Below are 20,006 nucleotides of genomic sequence, written 5' to 3'. Positions count from 1 at the left end.
GAATGACTTCACTGTAAATATTATGGAGCCAGAACGTATCCTCAGCTCGGTGTAACTGGTACCTGGCTCAAGTGTCCTCTCTTTGATCCGAGTTCTCCTTCTGGCTCCGAAGTTTTACAAGTGGAAATGAACCACTTCCTACCACAGCATCTGGAAAGCCTATGGTCCGGTAAGGTGTGTTCATCCTGAATGTTTGGTGAGAAGATCTAGTCCTCCGTGTAGCTTTTCTACTGTATAACACCTTGCTACTGCAAAACATCTGCATACTAGTGATGGGGGAAAATATCGATACCGTTACATATCGGGATATTATTTTTGACAATATAACATATCGTATCGTTTTGACAATATCGCAATACTATTTATACACTAGTTGGCTGTACCTGCTTCAAAACTATTATTCTGTTTTATATAGGGAGAATTTGTTTTCAGCACTTTTACTTCCATGACTGATCAAAACTCATTTTCTCCTGGCTCTTTCTTTTCTCTCTGCAGCAGACATACAGTGAACAATATGTTTGGCACATCGAATCGCAACAAAATCACTGTATCAAATCACAATAAATATAGAATCATGAGAATCACAAATACGTATTGTATCAGCACCTAGGTATGGTGATAATATCGTATTGTGAGGTCCCTGGAAATTCCCAGCCCTAGTATATAACCTGTGACAGCTAGTTAAACAATCACCATACCCGCAGAAACATCATGTCACGGTTCCCACCGACGGTGGCGCCCCCTCCTGCTCGGGTGGCGCTCGGCGGTCGTCGTCACCGGCCTATTAGCTACCACTGATTCCCTTTTTGGTTTTCCCTTTTTGGTTTTGTGCACCTGTGTTTAGTTTGGTTAATTAGCGGGGCTATTTATGTTAGCTGGTCCGCTTTCGTGTTGTGCGGGATTATTTATATTGTGACGGTTCATGTTCGTGTCGGCGCTATTTTACGCCGTGTGTACTTTCTCCCCTGTGTTTGGGAATATTTTGTTTGATGAGTGAGTGTACATTAAATACGCCACTACCCTGTACTCGCTGCTTCCTGTGCCTCATTCCTTCACCACGACTGCCAATCCGTTACAGAATCCCGCACCACGAAAAGGCATGGAATCAGCAGGAGCAGCGGCCACCCCTGTCCCCTCGATGGAGGAACGCGTCCTCCACCACACTATGGTCATCCACCGCATAGGAAACGCGATGGACCAGATGATGGAGAGGATGGACAGATGGGAGAGAAGTGGTCTCCTCTCTCCACCTCCGGCTCCTCCGATACAGCCACCTCCTCCTCCCACTACGTCTGGCTCAGGCGCGCTTCGTTTGGCGCTCCCGAAGGAGTATGATGGGGCGGCGGCTGGGTGCCAGGGATTTCTGCTCCAGCTCGAGCTGTACCTGGCCACCGTCAGACCTACTCCCTCAGGAGAGGAGAGCGTGAGTGCCCTTGTTTCCTGCCTGAGCTGAGCTCTGGAGTGGGCAAATGCGGTCTGGAATGGCCCAGACTCGGCGAGGGACCATTATCCAGAGTTCACCCGCCGCTTTCGGGCCGTGTTCGACCACCCTCCGGAAGGAAGAGCGGCGGGTGAACGGCTGTTCCACCTCAGGCAGGAGACGAGGAGCGCTCAGGACTTCGCGTTGGAGTTCAGGACCTTGGCTGCTGGGGCGGGGTGGAACGACAGGGCCCTCATAGACCACTTTAGATGCAGTCTCCGGGCGGACGTCCGCAGGGAGCTGGCCTGTCGAGATGCAGCTCTATCCCTGGACGAGCTCGTTTGGACAATCTGCTGGCTGCCCGCGGGCGTTCGGAGAGGGTCCTGCCCATTCCACCTCCGTGCACCCCCGCCCCTACCCCTATGGAGGTGGGGGGGGCCGTGCCAAGGGGCACCGGAGGAGCTGGCTCCTCCTGCACCAGCTGTGGTTGGAGATGACACACGGCCGACCGGTGCCGGAGGATCCAGTCTGGGAGTCGAGAGGGCAGGCAGAACACTTCTCGGTCACCCCAGGTGAGTCAGCACCAGATTCACCCAGAACCCCCTGTTGGTCACGTGTTCTTACCTGTTTTGTTTTCTAATTTTTTCCCCTCTTCCCAGCATAGGGCGCTAGTCGATTCAGGCGCAGCTGGGAACTTTATGGATCGTGGACTTGCCATTAAGCTGGGCATTCCGCGGGTGCCGTTAGATTCCCCCTTCCCCGTGCACTCCCTAGATAGCCGACCATTAGGTTCAGGGCTAGTCAGGGAGTCTACGGTGCCACTGGACATGGTAACGCAGGGGAATCATAAGGAACGCATTAGTTATTTCCTTATTGATTCGCCTGTGTTTCCGGTGGTGCTGGGGGTCCCCTGACTGGCTGGTCACAATCCCCGTATTTCGTGGAAACAGGGGGTTCTCCAGGGGTGGTCAGAGTGTTCAGGGAGGTGTCTAAGAGTTTCCATAGGTGCCACGTCGGTGGAGAGTCCAGACCAGGTGTCCCCCGTGCGCATTCCCCCTGAGTACGCCGATTTGGCGATCGCCTTCTGTAAAAAGGAGGGTGACTAAATTACCACCCCATCGACAGGGGGATTGTGCGATAGACCTCCAGGTTAACGCTGCGCTTCCCAAGAGTCACGTGTACCCCTTGTCACAGGAGGAGACAGCGGCTATGGAGACATATGTCACTGAATCCCTGGGACAGGGGTACATTCGGCCCTCCATCTCACCCGCCTCCTCGAGTTTCTTTTTTGTGAAGAAAAAGGAGGGAGGTCTGCGTCCGTGCATTGATTACAGAGGTCTAAACGCTATCACGGTGGGGTTTAGTTACCCACTACCTCTCATCGCTACGGCGGTGGAATCATTTCACGGAGCAAAGTTCTTCACAAAACTGGATCTCAGGAGCGCGTATAACCTGGTGCATATCAAGAAGGGAGACGAGTGGAAAACCGCCTTTAGTACCACATCGGGCCATTATGAGTACCTCGTCATGCCGTATGGGTTGAAAAATGCTCCAGACGTCTTTCAATCCTTTGTTGACGAGATTCTCAGGGACCTGCACGGGCAGGGCGTGATTGTCTATATCGATGACATTCTGATATATTCCGCCACCCGCTCCGCGCATGTGTCCCTGGTGCGCAAGGTGCTTGGTAGACTGCTGGAGCATGACCTATACGTTAAGGCTGAGAAATGTGTGTTTTCCAAACGAGCCGTTTCCTTTCTGGGTTATCGCATTTCCACCACGGGGGTGGTGATGGAGTGTGACCGCGTTTACGGCCGTGCGTAATTGGCCGACTCCAACCACGGTGAAGGAGGTGCAGCGGTTCTTAGGCTTTGCCAATTACTACCGGAGGTTTATCCGGGGTTTTGGCCAGGTAGCGGCTCCCATTACCTCACTGCTGAAGGGGGGGCCGGTGCGTTTGCGATGGTCGACGGAGGCGGAGGGAGCCTTCAAGAAGTTGAAGACCCTGTTCACCGACGCACCCGTGTTGGCGCACCCGGACCCGTCTCTAGCATTCATAGTGGAGGTGGACGCATCCGAGGCTGGGGTGGGTGCCGTGCTATCACAGCGCTCGGGTACGCCATCGAAACTCCGCCCCTGCGCTTTCTTTTCGAAGAAGCTCAGTTCGGCGGAGCGTAACTATGATGTGGGGGACAGGGAGTTGCTAGCGGTGGTAAAAGCTTTGGGGGTGTGGCGGCACTGGCTTGAGGGGGCTAAACACCCCTTTCTCATCTGGACCGACCACCGAAACCTGGAGTACATCCGGGCAGCGAGGAGACTGAATCCGCGTCACGCAAGGTGGGCCATGTTCTTCGCCCGGTTTAGGTTCACTATCTCCTATAGACCGGGTTCCCTTAACACTAGAGCCGACGTGCTGTCCCGTCTCTATGACACGGAGGACCGGCCCATCGATCCAACTCCCATCATTCCAGTGTCTAGGCTGGTGGCACCGGTGGTATGGGAGGTGGACGCGAACATCGAGAGGGCATTAGTGTTGGAACCTGCGCCTGCGCAGGTTCCCGTGGGTCGCATGTACGTGCCGCTCGGTGTTCGTGATCGTTTGATTCGATGGGCGCACACGCTACCTACGGCGGGTCATCCTGGTGTGGCGAGGACAGTGCGGAGTCTCAGGGGGAAGTACTGGTGGCCCACCTTGGCTAAGGACGTGAGGTCCTATGTCTCTTCCTGTTCGGTGTGCGCTCAGATTAAGGCTCCTAGGCATCTACCGAGAGGGAAGTTACAGCCCCTCCCCGTTCCACAACGGCCATGGTCGCACCTGTCTATAGATTTCTTGACAGATCTTCCCCCCTCTCAGGGGAACACTGCGATTCTGGTGGTTGTGGATCGGTTCTCTAAGTCCTGCCGTCTCCTCCCATTGCCCGGTCTCCCTACGGCCCTGCAGACTGCGGAGGCCCTATTTACCCACGTCTTCCGGCACTACGGGGTGCCGGAGGACATTGTCTCTGATCGAGGTTCCCAGTTCACATCCAGGGTCTGGAGGGCGTTTATGGAGCGGCTGGGGGTCTCGGTCAGTTTGACCTCCGGTTTTCACCCCGAGAGCAATGGGCAGGCGGAGAGGGTGAACCAGGAGGTAGGCAGGTTTCTGAGGTCGTATTGCCAGGACCGGCCAGGGGAGTGGGCGAGGTACATTCCCTGGGCTGAGTTAGCCCAGAACTCACTTCGCCACTCCTCTACTAACATGTCACCCTTTCAGTGTGTTTTGGGTTACCAGCCGGTCCTGGCACCATGGCACCGGAGTCAGACCGAGGCTCCTGCGGTGGAGGACTGGGTACAGCACTCCAAGGAGACCTGGAGAGCCGTCCAGGACTCACTAAAGGAGGCCAGTGCGCGGCAGAAGAGGAGTGCTGACCGCCACCGCAGTGAGGCGCCCGTGTTCACACCGGGAGACAGGGTCTGGCTCTCGACCCGGAACCTGCCCCTCCGCGTGCCCTGCCGGAAGCTGGGGCCGCAGTGTGTGGGGCCCTTTAAAGTCCTGAGGAGGATAAACGAGGTGTGTTATCGGTTACAACTCCCTTCCTATTACCGTATTAACCCCTCGTTTCATGTGTCTCTCCTCAGGCCGGTGGTAGCTGGTCCCCTGCAGGAAGGTGAGGTGCTGGAGGTCCCTCCACCCCCTCTGGACATCGGGGGGTCCCCGGCGTACAGCGTACGGGCCATTCTGGACTCGAGACGCCGGGCGAGGGGCCTGCAGTACCTCGTGGACTGGGAGGGGTACGGCCCGGAGGAGAGGTGCTGGGTGCCGGCGGAGGACGTCTTGGACCCATCCATGTTGAAGGATTTCCATCGCCTCCGTCCGGATCGCCCTGAGCCTCGCCCTCCGGGTCGTCCTCGAGGCCGGTGTCGGCGCGCTGCGGGAGCCGCGCGTCAGGAGGGGGGTACTGTCACGATTCCCACCGACGGTGGCGCCCCCTCCTGCTCGGGTGGCACTCGGCGGTCGTCGTCACCGGCCTATTAGCTACCACTGATTCCCTTTTTGGTTTTCCCTTTTTGGTTTTGTGCACCTGTGTTTAGTTTGGTTAATTAGCGGGGCTATTTATGTTAGCTGGTCCGCTTCCGTGTTGTGCGGGATTATTTATATTGTGACGGTTCATGTTCGTGTCGGCGCTATTTTACGCCATGTGTACTTTCTCCCCTGTGTTTGGGAATATTTTGTTTGATGAGTGAGTGTACATTAAATACGCCACTACCCTGTACTCGCTGCTTCCTGTGCCTCATTCCTTCACCACGACTGCCAATCCGTTACACATCAGTAGGATACACACATACAATACACATTCTAACAATAAGAGAAGCTTACTACCATCATTCAGAAAACAGTAGGCTACTATTGTTGACACCATTATGAAAGGGCTAAGGATTTTTTAAATGAATTTCATGAATGTCATGTTATCTTATTTCCATGATCTCATTTCTAAGAGTGCAGAAATGCCTTTTGCAGCAGCAGCAGCTATACTGTAGGCTGGACTGTATATATTGTAGCTGTCACGACTTCCGCCAAAGTCGGTCCCTCTCCTTGTTCGGGCGGCGTTCGGCGGTCGACGTCACCGGCCTTCTAGCCATCGCCGATCCACTTTTCATTTTCCATTTGTTTTGTCTTTGTTTTACACACCTGGTTTCAATCCCCCAATTACTTGTTCATTATTTAACCCTCTGTTCCCCCATGGTTTTTGTGAGTGATTGTTTGTATGTATACGGTCTGTTATTGTGGGCTAGTTTATTGTGTTGTATATATTGATTCCTTGAGTAAATTACGTTCGCATCTCATATCTGCTGTCCTGCGCCTGACTCCTCCACACCAGCTACACACAGGCCAATTACAGAATCACTCACCTGAACGAATGGAGTCAGCAGGAGCAGACGCCTTCCCTGTGACGGTAGAAGAGCACGTCCAGCAGCACGCAACCATGTTGCAACGTCTGGGCACCGCCATGGATCGCGTGCTGCAGATGATGGATTGTTGGGAGAGAGGAGGAGGATTTCCAGTGCCTCCACCAGCCCCACTACCGTCGACCCCACTGTCCACCCCTCCTTCATCCAGTCCCAGCGGGATTCAGCCCACGCTCCCGAGGGAGTATGATGGGACGGCTGCCAGATGCCAGGGATTACTACTACAGCTGGAGCTCTAACTGGCGACCGTCCACCCGGCTCCTTCGGGACATGAGAGCGTGTCCGCCCTCGTCTCCTGCCTCTCAGGCAAAGCCCTGGAGTGGGCCAACGCCGTATGGAGTGAAGGAGACGCGGTGTTGGACCATTACGCAGAGTTCACCCGCCGCTTTCGGGCAGTTTTCGACCACCCGCCTGAGGGTCAAGCGGCGGGTAAACGACTGTTCCACCTGAGGCAGGGGACGAGGAGCACGCAGGATTTTGCATTGGACTTCCGGACCCTGGCCGCCAGTGCGGGATGGAACAACAGGGCCCTGATCGATTACTACCGGTGCAGTCTGTGCAAGGACGTCCGTCGGGAGTTGGCCTGCCGAGACACCACCCTCACGTTGGACCAGCTGGTGGACAACCTGGCTGGACAACCTGCTGACTGCCTGCGGACGTCCAGATTGTGGCCTGTCAGTTCCATCCCCCAGCACCTCCGTTCCGACGCCCATGGAGGTGGGAGGTGCTGCACTTAGGGCGACCGGAGGAGGGGCCATTCCCTGCACCATCTGTGGCCGCAGAGGACACACTGCTGGTCGGTGCTGGGGGGGTTCCTCAGGGAGTCCAGGCAGCAGGCAGGGCACTATCGTGTCACCCCAGGTGAGTCGGCACCAGGCTCACCCAGAGCTCCCTGTTGCTCACATGTATGTGGTTATCAAATTTCCTGAGTTTTCCCCGCATTCCCAGCATAAGGCGCTCCTAGATTCAGGCAGAGCTGGGAATTTTATTGACCGTTCTTTTGCCCATAGTTTAGGGATTCCCCTTGTTCCTGTGGATATGCCCTTCACTGTGCATGCCCTAGATAGTCGACCATTAGAGTCAGGCCTGATTAGGGAGGCCACTGCTCCACTAGACATGGTTACGCAGGAGGGTCACAAGGAGAGAATCCCATGGTGCTGGGCCTACCCTGGTTGGCCTGTCACGACCCCACTATTTTGTGGCAACAGAGGGCTCTCAAGGGGTGGTCACGAGAGTGCTCAGGGAGGTGTGTAGGTGTTTCCATCGGGGCAACTACGGTGGAAAGTCCAGACCAGGTCTCCACCGTGCGCATACCCTCAGAATATGCCGATTTGGCTCTCGCCTTCTGTAAGAAGAAGGCGACTCAATTACCACCCCATCGCCTGCCCCTCCGCCTGCCCTGCCAGAAGCTGGGTCCATGGTTTGTGGGGCCATTCAAAGTCCTGTGGAGACTGAACGAGGTATGCTACAGGTTACAGCTTCCCCCAGATTACCGTATTAATCCCTCGTACCATGTGTCTCTCCTCAGACCGGTGGTGGCTGGTCCACTCCAGGAGTCTGAGGTGCGGGAGGTTTCTCCGCCCCCTCTGGACATTGAGGGGGCCCCGACGTATGCTGTTCGAGCCATCCTGGACTCGAGGCGTCGGGCGAGGGCCTTCAGTACCTCGTGGAGTGGGAGGGGTACGGTCCGGAGGAGAGATGCTGGGTGCCAGTGGAGGAGGTCCTGGACCCTTATTTTGGTGTTAGACAGAGTCTATACATATAGCGAGTATTACTACCATAGCTGGGTGATGGTGTTAGACAGAATCTATACATATAGCCAGTATTACTACTGTAGCTGGGTGATGGTGTTAGACAGAGTCTATACATATAGCCAGTATTACTACTGTAGCTGGGTGATGGTGTTAGTCAGAGTCTATACATATAGCCAGTATTACTACTGTAGCTGGGTGATGGTGTTAGACAGAGTCTATACATATAGCCAGTATTACTACCGTAGCTGGGTGGGGGTGTTAGACAGAGTCTATACATATAGCCAGTATTACTACCGTAGCTGGGTGGGGGTGTTAGACAGAGTCTATACATATAGCCAGTATTACTACCGTAGCTGGGTGGGGGTGTTAGACAGAGTCTATATATATAGCCAGTATTACTACTGTAGCTGGGTGGGGGTGTTAGACAGAGTCTATACATATAGCCAGTACTACTACTGTAGCTGGGTGGGGGTGTTAGACAGAGTCTATACATATAGCCAGTATTACTACTGTAGCTGGGTGGGGGTGTTAGACAGAGTCTATACATATAGCCAGTATTATTACTGTAGCTGGGTGATGGTGTTAGACAGAGTCTATACATATAGCCAGTATTACTACTGTAGCTGCGTGATGGTGTTAGACAGAGTCTATACATATAGCCAGTATTACTACTGTAGCTGGGTGATGGTGTTAGACAGAGTCTATACATATAGCCAGTATTACTACTGTAGCTGGGTGATGGTGTTAGACAGAGTCTATACATATAGCCAGTATTACTACTGTAGCTGGGTGATGGTGTTAGACAGAGTCTATACATATAGCCAGTATTACTACTGTAGCTGGGTGATGGTGTTAGACAGAGTCTATACATATAGCCAGTATTACTACCGTAGCTGGGTGGGGGTGTTAGACAGAGTCTATACATATAGCCAGTATTACTACTGTAGCTGGGTGATGGTGTTAGACAGAGTCTATACATATAGCCAGTATTACTACTGTAGCTGGGTGGGGGTGTTAGTCAGAGTCTATACATATAGCCAGTATTACTACTGTAGCTGGGTGATGGTGTTAGACAGAGTCTATACATATAGCCAGTATTACTACTGTAGCTGGGTGGGGGTGTTAGTCAGAGTCTATACATATAGCCAGTATTACTACTGTAGCTGGGTGATGGTGTTAGACAGAGTCTATACATATAGCCAGTATTACTACTGTAGCTGAGTGATGGTGTTAGTCAGAGTCTCCACATCGCCACTAGCTGTTTATTCTGCCGACTCTGGGTCATGGTCCTCAGTCCCTTTAAGCATAGTCATGTGACTCCTGTAGGGTCTTGGGTGAATCAGTGTACAACTCCTTGTCGCCCCCCTCACCCCCCTGGGATTTAAGCCCCTCCTGACATCCCTAAACCTACTGAATAACTCTATTCACAGACCCCTGAGGGATACCCAGAAACAGGCATCACCATCACATGCACATTTTTGCTCATTGAATCTCAAGCTCGCTTGTCGAGGAGGATTTCACGGTATTACTCAGAAAAACATAGCTGTAAAGTCCCCTCTTTGCTGAATGTTTGTAAAGTCCCATTATAGCATTAATTCAGCTCAAGTCTGACTTCGACATATTTTTGTTGCCTGCTTCTGTAACAACTGCCATTTGGAGCATCACTAAAGGTCACTGGAGGTCAGGCTGGGGTTTCAGATTCTCTTCAGTTCTTCTCATAAGTATAATGCTGTATGTAACTGATAAGCCTAGTACTCCTTTGGAATGATCCTTTTTATTACATTTACATGTGAGTCATTTAGCAGACGCTCTTATGACGGTATAGGGGGAATATTGAATAACAGATGGCAAAAGATCATCAGATTGTAATTAAAATCAGGTACATTAATCATTACGTGCAATAAACAAAGTCTGAGACCATTTTTCATTTTCACACTTTGTACAACAACAGAAGGAACGACAACTATCGAGGCATTCTTCAAAATGAGAGACAAATACAAATCCTGGTATTTGCCGCGGTGTGCTGTTGTGTCAATGAGAACCATACGCAAGGGGTAAAACGTAAATGGCAGAGAGAGACCAAAGGCTGGTATCTGGAGACGGAACACGGAACACGGAACAGAACCTCAGTTCTAACATATCTGGATGTTCCATCCCAAAGGGTTGCCAAGTGATCTGAGATGTACATGACCGTATGTCATTGTTCCTCTCAGGTGGGAGATATCTCTGTCAATTTTTTTATTTAACCTTTAGTTAACTAGGCAAGTCAATATGGCCTCAGTGAAGGGGAATCAAACCAGCGCAAACATCTGCCTCTTTTGTTGGAAGGGAATAGGAGAGGGGTAGCTTCTGTACGTTCATATTTGCATGACACATTGCTATGGAAGAACTCAGACACAGAATAGCATGAAAGTGGCGTATGAACATAATGTAACATTTACAGTAGAGAGACCATGTGCATTTTGATCACAGTTTTATTTTGCAGTGTAAGTGATCTATTGTTGTTTAGCCATCCAAAACCTCAGCAAGAGTTTGTGTTAAGTGTGAAAAAGGGTATTTGGCACTCTGTTAATCTAATCCGGACTCAAACTGCTCAATCCTTTTATCGTAAAACATTCTGATGCTTTCAAAACAATGATATGTATGTGTATAGAACACATTGTTTGGCCTGCTTTCCACACAATTTTGTAATGTGTTTTTATAGGCCCAGGCTAGAGTCAGGCAACAGGGGAAAACACATCACACACGCCAAACAACTGTTAAGTATGGTGTTTGACATAGTGCTTGTTTGCTTGGCTTTGGTCAGTTTGCTATAGTTATATTTTCTCAACCAGAGCCTTCAAATAGGGTACATAGATACCAAAGAGAGGCACACTCTGGCAAACAGTTTGTTGTTTTTTTAACCTCTTGATCCTCGTAATACATATAATTCAAGTTTAATTCACTTAAAATGATCGAATTAGCATTAGAGGACAGAGCTCTGGGCTAAGTGAGGATTCTCTAGCGAGTGCCATGTTGTCTAAATGGCTCTGCAAGCAAGTCTCATCTTGAGTTTCCCAGAGATAACCACACTGGACCACAGTCTGACATGAATGACTAGGCAAAAAAACATAGAAAATTACCCATTACAAACCCCTCAGTGATCTAACTTGACTCCTTCAAAATGCTTTCCCCTCATACTCAGGCCACTTGATACCCACTCTGGATGATTATTTGGTGTTATGTTAATCTTGTGGTAATATTTCATTCTGGTTCCCAGTCAGTAACTGTCCTTGGAGAAGTAGTAATCAAGGCGTGTGGCTGCAGTAGGTTTCCAGTTTACTTAGCATGCGGCTGCTGTACTGAAGGAATGCATTAATCAATGAAATCAGTGCTTTCCATATGTTGAATGACCCTATTTAGCCTTATTGCTTTATATCTGTTTAATAAGAAAGATGAACTGGCTGTCCTTCCATAAGTTAATTTAAGTTATGGAGGAGGAGGAGGAATATGTAATGCAGTACAACAATCCTGGTGGAATATAACATTATCACACAAAGAAATGCACACAGACACAGATTAGGCATTAGGCTGCACTAGTCACAAACCCCTGTGCTGCTCTGTTCTGCTGTGGTACCACTGCCAGGACAAAATCACAAAGCCAGTCTTCTCTCAACCTCTGATCTCTGACTGGTCCCAGTCTGATTATCCAATAAGGCCTGGCAGCCTTTATTCCAGTGCCAAGGGCCCAAGCTCTCCTCCTCGCCTCAGTCTTCACAGCACCAGTACCCCCTTTTCTGTACCCCAACTGGGCACAGTAGTCTGTCAGAAATAGTCTCTGAAACGCTATTATAACAGCCTTATCAATGCTATGTGGTAAAAACAGAACACCCGCAGCTCTGGGTGCAGCAAATCAAAAACTGTGCCCTTCAAATGTTCGACGTGTCTGCAGTTATTTAGATATGGTCTCAAATGCAGTGCACATGCCAGACCTCCAGAATATTGGCAGAGGATCTCAGAGATATTTGTGTGAAGGGCTAAACACATTGGGATGGGAGACTGCATAGCCATATAGTGAAAACTGAACAGATTTCTGTTAGGAGTTATTATTGAAAAGTAACCCATTTTTGGGGTACCAACAAACTGTACGTTTACAAGTTTTGTCTTTCAACCTTTTTTCAAATGGTTCCTTTTTCCCTGTAACTGAATGCAGGATTCAGCCTGCGATCACAAGAACTACAGAACCACAACAAAGCATCCCCCCTAAAACGCACGTCTTTGGAGACAGACGCATAATAAATGTTGATCAACCATTAATCAAAGAGTACATAATTGACTCCCCCTATCAAAGAACCATCTCTTTAATGCCTGGCTGAAATATCAGTGATTGATCTCTTGTGGTGCTACATTACCTTCAATGTATTTCAGATGGGCAGGAAATGAAGACGTTGTTATATGGGTGGGGAGGATCAGGGTGGGTTTACTGTAACGTTCAGGCCAGGAGGAACACTACGCACATGAACACACAATGAAGTAATGGCAAACACATGTATCTGGTGTAACGTTATTAATGAGCAGGTTTGGGGCAAGTCTTGGAGCAGTGGAAAATTGCACCGTTGATAAAAATCTTGTTCATTTACAAATTGATTGATGACAATTACCACCACCATTCTGTATGTCAGGAAGTATTTTAAAAAGTTGATTTGGTTTGAAAAGAAAACTCATCACACCAGTTAATGTGAATATGAGGCCATTCTCTGAGTATTCGATCTGTGTTCGGTATCCACAATGTTTCAAGTAGGAAAATTTACAAAGTGGACATTTTGTAATGAGTATATCAATTCTTCCATTTCAAGCACGTTTCCTCTTTATTTAGAATTCATTTTACACTATTTTGTTTCAATGTGATCCAGATTACCTTTTCATACTGCACTTTGAATGTAATTAACCACTCGCAAAACCCAATTTTAGGCTCCTTTTTAGATTTTTCCAGCGGACAAGGATCGGACCCTTTTTTAAAATGTTCGCCTAAAATGACATACCCAAATCTAACTGCCTGTAGCTCAGGCCCTGAAGCAAGGATATACATATTCTTGATGCCATTTGAAAGGAAACACTTTGAAGTTTGTGGAAATGTGAAATTCATGTAGGAGAATATAACACATTAGATCTGGCAAGGATAATACAAAGAATAAACATGAGTTTTTTTGTGTGTTTTATTTTACCATCATCTCTGAAATGCAAGAGGAAGGCCATAATGTATTATTCCAGCCCAGGCGCAATTTAGATGGCAGCAGTGAATGTGCAAAGTTTTAGACTGATCCAATAACCATTGCATATCTGTTCAAAATGTAATATCAAGACTGCCCAAATGTGCCTAATTGGTTTATTAATACATTTTCAAGTTCATAATTGTGCACTCTCCTCAAACATTAGCATGGTATTCTTTCACTGTAATAGCTACTGTAAATTAAACAGTGCAGTTAGATTAACAATAATTTAAGCTTTCCACACATATCAGATATGTCTATGTACCAGGATTTCTTTTTTGTTACTTACAACCTCATGCTAATCACATTAGCCTACGTTAGCTCAGCGGTCCCGCGGAGGAGACACCGATCCCGTGGAGGTTAACTTCTGTGTGCTGAGGGGTTTTGGAGAGAGAGAAAAATACAACTTATTTACTTGCCAGACGATCCCATGCTGCGTTTAAGTCAGCAAATTATTGGCAGAGAAGAACAATAGCCTCTTTGCAAATAGAAATTGACTTCTTGCTAAATGGCATACTGAAGAGATCACGTATATGTAATTCTGGGCACGGTGGCACTTGAAAAGTGTCTTTAGGGTGTTTGGGAATAAAGGAACGCTTCAACACAGTTTTCTGAAAATGAACAAGCCTCTCACAATACCTTCTGAATTCACATCTCTTTGCTGGCTTATTGAATGCTGTAGACAACTCATTTTGTAAATGTCATGGTTTGGAAGCATTTTTTTCACAAAATGTTAAAACACCCTAATTCTGGGGTAATAGGCAAAGCAAGCCTCGAGGCACAATGAAGAATATGATCTAAAACACAGCCACTTTTTGTTCTAAATAATTTAAGACAGAACCTGGACTTGTGGATAAGATATTTTTACTTTGGTCTTTGTTACACCCTTTAGCCCTGAGGGAAGAGATTATGAAGGCCAGTCTTTCAGGAGTTGATTTGCATAATGTTTGGTGTCAAAACTGCGGTGACAGTTTTCCGTTCTCTCTTACAGGGGCTCGATATGGGAACTGGAACTGGAACTGGAACTGGGACTGGGACTGGGACTGGAACTGGAACTGGAACTGGGACTGGGACTGGGACTGGGACTGGAACTGGGACTGGGACTGGGACTGGAACTGGAACTGGAACTGGAACTGGGACTGGGACTGGAACTGGAACTGGGGATAAGTACTTGTAAAACAGTTCTCTAGCCCACTGAGCGGACCATTGGGGGACTAAATTCCACTCGGTGAGCAACAGAGACAGTTACAGTACTGAATAAGAAATTTCAAATACTTGTCAAAATGGAGGGAAAGAACATGAGGCCCTCTTTCATTGAAAGGTTGGATTTCTTCTCTATTGTAAACTCTTTCAGGAAGAATACGATTTTCTCCTTGCCAGCGATGTCAATATTGTATATATTACAGGACTGCAGAGCTCAATTCAAACTCTTATTGCAGTATCTACTCAATAACATATCCTTTTTGTGTCCATACTGTAAAAATAAGCGAACAAACCCTCTTACAGGTAGATACAGCTAGCATTCAGAATAAGACGTGAGTAGCTAGCTACACAGGCAGTAGTTGAAGATAGACATAAATGTTGCCATTGCAGGTTTGATTACAGTTAATCCCCCCTTGTGCTCATCATTGATAGAGCTTGTCATCTATACTACTACAATACTTGCATATACACTTCAGCTTTGTGGTTCTACATGTGTTTACATTTAGTAAAATCAAACTTTACTAATAATGCATTTTTACTTGTTCTGCAAACGTTCACTTAGCTGTGTCAATGGGGAACACAGGGATCACTTCCCAATGATTCAGAAGCCGGAGAGGAGAGAGGAAGAGAACAGAAGAGAGAAGAAGCGGAAGGAAGGTGACGTTGCTAAGTGACTGGCATTCAACAGCAGAACCAATCTCCTTCCTACTGGCCTCTCAACTAACACAGCTGAAATCAGAACAGACAAGGGCTTCCAAACAAGTTAAAGATTTCATTATTCACTTTTATCAACAACATTTCCTGTTGAACCATCCAAACAAGGGAGGGAGGCTTTAGTTTGCTTTCTCCTCAATGTCTTTAGAGAACACTACATCTTCATGTAAACCTGCTTTGATAGAGTAGCTGCTCAATGAGACCTTTGTTTTGGGCTCCATTTAATACGTTCTGCTCGATTCTAATCAATGGATACTTACAGAAAACTAAGGAGAAAAGAGGCCGTGACAAAACTGACCTGGTGTCCATTTAACACATCAGAAAGCTGTTGGCTTGACATTTGGACATCATGCTATGTCATTCTCCTCCACTTGGCACATGATACTGTCCCAGTTTCCAGTTCATAATGATGGTTAGAAATACTGGAAATAAGATCCAATGGCATTACAACTATGAATAAACACTTAGTTCATGAAAATAGCAGCTAGAATGTTCTATGTTTTACCCTGAGAGAATCATAGCTGGTGGATGTTGGTCTTCAGGCAGCTCTTACGGTACCAAACAACATGTCGGTGCCTATAGACATTAGACCCCCCCTGAGAAAAACCAGATGGAGTGTGCTCTAAACAAACACAGAACTAGGAAGCATAAGCATCAGGAACCTTCCAAGTCATAGTGCTGCAGACAGAGGACAGCATTTGAGAACTCACCACTTTTTTTTATGAGCTGGGGGAGATTTGTTGAATGTATTAACGCTGTTGCACAGGGATGAATGCCTAAACTGATCTGAAACAATTCACTTCCTGGACTTCAACTCCAGCTTCCAGGTCAGAATATTAGTTCCTTGATAGTCACCGTTTGTTTAATAAATATCTGACTCATAGCCTGTCTTCAGGCTTGATTAAAGCAGAGAAAAGACTATCTCATGCAGTAATTTGGAGTTTATCACTGACCTTCTGACAGGGCTATTGGCCTCTATTGACCATGTCGTCGCCTCCATCTGAAACACTATTGTACTGGGGTGGACACAATTTTCCACTACCGCTCATGACCATTACACTTTATTTTCCAAGAAGTAGAAGAAATGGTTTATCAGTAGAGTGGACTGATCCTGTGAATTCAATCTCTCCTCATTATTGAGGACATTCCGAGTGGTGGTCTGGTCCTCTCTGCTTTGTAGGACCAGATACAGGGAATTATATTGTCAAGACGGTTATCGCATTGTGGGATGTTTTCAGAGGTGCATTGAATTGGGCCTGATATGGAAATCTATTTCATGGTCTACATGGTGTGTGTTGTATTGTGTCTTTAGAGGAGTAATACGGGGAATAATAGGCTGTTGAACCAAGAGCTATGGGTTATGTTCACTTCACAACTTCAAGGACACTCGAGACGTTGTAATATTGTCTTCTATTGGAAATGTTGACAAACATAAAGGGGCATTGTCAAATTTCAACTGTCAGTTTATGACTTGATACAATCTGTCCCTGGTATCAATAAGTAATGGGTTGGTTCCCTTGTATACTGGAAAATGTATTTTCAGTAGTTTATGATACTATCATGACTGTATATCTTATATAAACTGTAGCTTTAATTATATTAATTGTATAATAACTTGAAAGACTGGCTCCTAATTGCATGACTATCCCTGCAATGAACCGAGACTCAGTTAGTTCGGAGAGTCGCTAATTGCAAATAAAATGCAATTTTACGTATGCAAATTATTTCTACCAGTATGTTTATTCATATTTAACTTGACCATTCTCATGGGACTTCCTTGATCTGTTTTATTCACAGCACACACTTGGCATGGTTTCATTGTGGTTCTGAGCACGCCTCTAGAAGGGAGACAGCTTTTCACTCTACGAGCGAGCATGACATGTTCAGGAAAAAGCCAGAAAGGCTTTTGTCAAATAAAACTGCAGGAATGTTTATTAAAGCAGGCAAGACCATGCACAATGGTGTACACACCGTTTCATCAGAGTGAAGAAACGCAGTGAGCTGTCAGAGACCAGATGTAAGAACTGAACACGTTTCCTCACAGAATCACTCTCCATCTGTAAGGCTTCTCTTCCACAGTGTTTCATCCACACAGAGGATCAAAGAGAAAATTGGAACTCTATTGATATGCTACAGATGTAGGATCTTAATTTGAGACAGTCTGCTACAGCACGAAAACATTCCTGTAGCAACAGGAAATGTACATTCTTATGTGTATTACTACATTTACCAAAAGGGAAAATTAAGTCTGAAATTTCTAAGTGGAAATTACAAACTTCAGGAGCATTACCTCCAACATAGTTGTAGTTCTCCTGCAACCTCTCTATGTATCTCTCTCGCTCCCTCCCTCTTACTCATGACAATCTCTCTCTCTCTCAGCTTTGTCTTGAGGATAATCCTCTTTCATACCATTTAGCCTGATTACCAGTTCCTGTAAAAGTAAAGAATTAGTAAATAGATGTTCTGCAATACAAAGTCTCTCATTTACTTAACACGTTACAACTGGAGAGGATGTTTGGGGATTGATGTTACTATGGTTCGGCTCATCCTCTTCTGGTGTGTCATGTATATTCTTCAGACGAAGGTGGTGATGTCGATCTTAAAACCTCTGGTCGCATGAACCGCTAGTGGGACACCTACGACAACATCCGGTGAAATTGCAGAGGGTGACGTTCAAAATACAAAAATCGTAATATTAAACATTCATGAAAATATAATTGTCATACATCATTTAAAAGCTTAACTTCTTGTTAATCCAACCGCGTTGTCAAATTTGAAAAAGGCTTTACGGCGAAAGCATACCATACGATTATCTGAGGACAGCACCCCCATAACAATACTTTTTCAACCAGCACAGGCGTCACAAAATCACCAATAGCGATTAAATAAATCACTTACCTTTGAAGATCTTCCTCTGTTTGCAATCCCAAGGGTTCCAGCTACACAGTGTATGGTCGTTTTGTTTGATTAAATTCCTTCTTTATATCCCAAAAATGTCCATTTAGTTGGCGTGCTTGATTCAGTAATCCACTCGTTCAACTTGCATACAAACGAATCCAAAAAGTTACTGGTAAAGTTCATCCAAACAAGTCAAACGATGTTTCTAATTAATCCTCAGGTATTCTAATATCAAAATAAACAATAATATTTCAGACGGAGAATAGTATGTTCAATAGGGAAGATAAATAACGAAGAGCGCGCCTCATTCACGCGCCAACAAGACTACTTTTCTAATGAGAGACACCTTGGAAAAACGACTTGCTCATTTTTCAAAAAACAAGCCTGAAACCCTTTCTAAAGACTGTTGACATCTAGTGGAAGCCATAGGAACTGTAATCTGGGTCCTATCTATTTGTATTTCCCATAGGCTAGCATTGAAATGGCATGTGACCTAAAAAAAGAAAAATTCCGGATGGATTTTCCTCGGGTTTTCACCTGCCATATCAGTTCTGTTATACTCACAGACATTATTTCAACAGTTCTAAAACCTTCAGAGTGTTTTCTATCCAATGCTACCAAGTATATGCATATCCTAGCTTCTGGGCCTGAGTAACAGGCAGTTTACTTTGGGCACATCAGTCACCCGAAATTCCGAACAATAACCAGTATGCTAATGAAGTTAATCCAATAAAGAGCTGTGAGCTATAGGGTCAGCAAAGTGACTACATCCCAAATGTTGAAACGCTCATGTGAAATTCATACATTTTGTCCAATTGTAAAATTTCAAACTGAGTTTTGAAGTAATGAGAGGGAGAAATGTTGTGTTCCATTCTTTTGGTGACATTGCTAAACAGTCAGATTGAGGGCTTGTATTGTATTTGGGCTTGTTTAACCCCCCCCCCTCCCGCTGAGCATCCAGTACAGTGTTGAAAGCAGTGTAGCTAGCCCTCTCAGCCAAATAGGAAACAGAATTGGCTCCCAACCTGCCAGTAAACAATCAGTTATTTGGCCAAATACACTGTGAACTCATCTCACAAAGTATTCGGGGGTCCAAGAAGGGCGCACAAGGACTACAGTACATGCCGAAGAAAACTTGAATACGATTTGTCTCAATGTGAACAATCTCAGATTATTCTGATATTTTTTTGTGTATAGTGTTTTAATGGCAACATTATCAATTCAACATCATGCCTATACTATCATTCTGCAGTGGCATACTAATGGTATTCTACGGTAGCCTAACAAAATGATAAAAGATCCAGTGTTGTGTAAAACCTTGGTACCATGGCAGAATAACAGGCTGTGAAACAGATGGTTTTGGTTCATGTACCCCATTTATTTCTGCGCTGTGTAGTCTTTCTTTTTGTTTGTTGATATCTTCAAGAGAGTGTTGTTCCATTCCATTTATAAGCAAGGTAAACAAACATGTCTACGCAATGTACTAGAACAATGTGTAACACTGTCTGAATATTTATGACAGACTGCACATGTTGCTTACACTCTCTATTGCCTTAGCAAAATCATTTGGATATCGACTTCAATTGTCAAAGTGTCATGGCTGTGTCGTGCCTGGTGTTTGAACCCACTACTAGCCCGTTTTTTTCCCGAAAGGTATGCATTGTCTTGAACTATGAAGCTTTGCAGGTGGAAATGGGTCATGATAAAACCGGAAGGTCCATCATATCCATGTGTTCTCGATGAGAGCCCGCAATGAAGCTCAAAGCAGCATCTGACATGATAAGCTCTCTGATAGAGGAGTAGACCGCAATTTCTACTGAG

Source organism: Salmo salar, chromosome ssa21 (assembly GCF_905237065.1).
Source record: "Salmo salar chromosome ssa21, Ssal_v3.1, whole genome shotgun sequence".
Taxonomy (NCBI): Eukaryota; Metazoa; Chordata; class Actinopteri; order Salmoniformes; family Salmonidae; genus Salmo; species Salmo salar.
The sequence above is the reverse complement of the archived record's forward strand: the minus strand, read 5'-3'. Positions refer to the sequence as shown.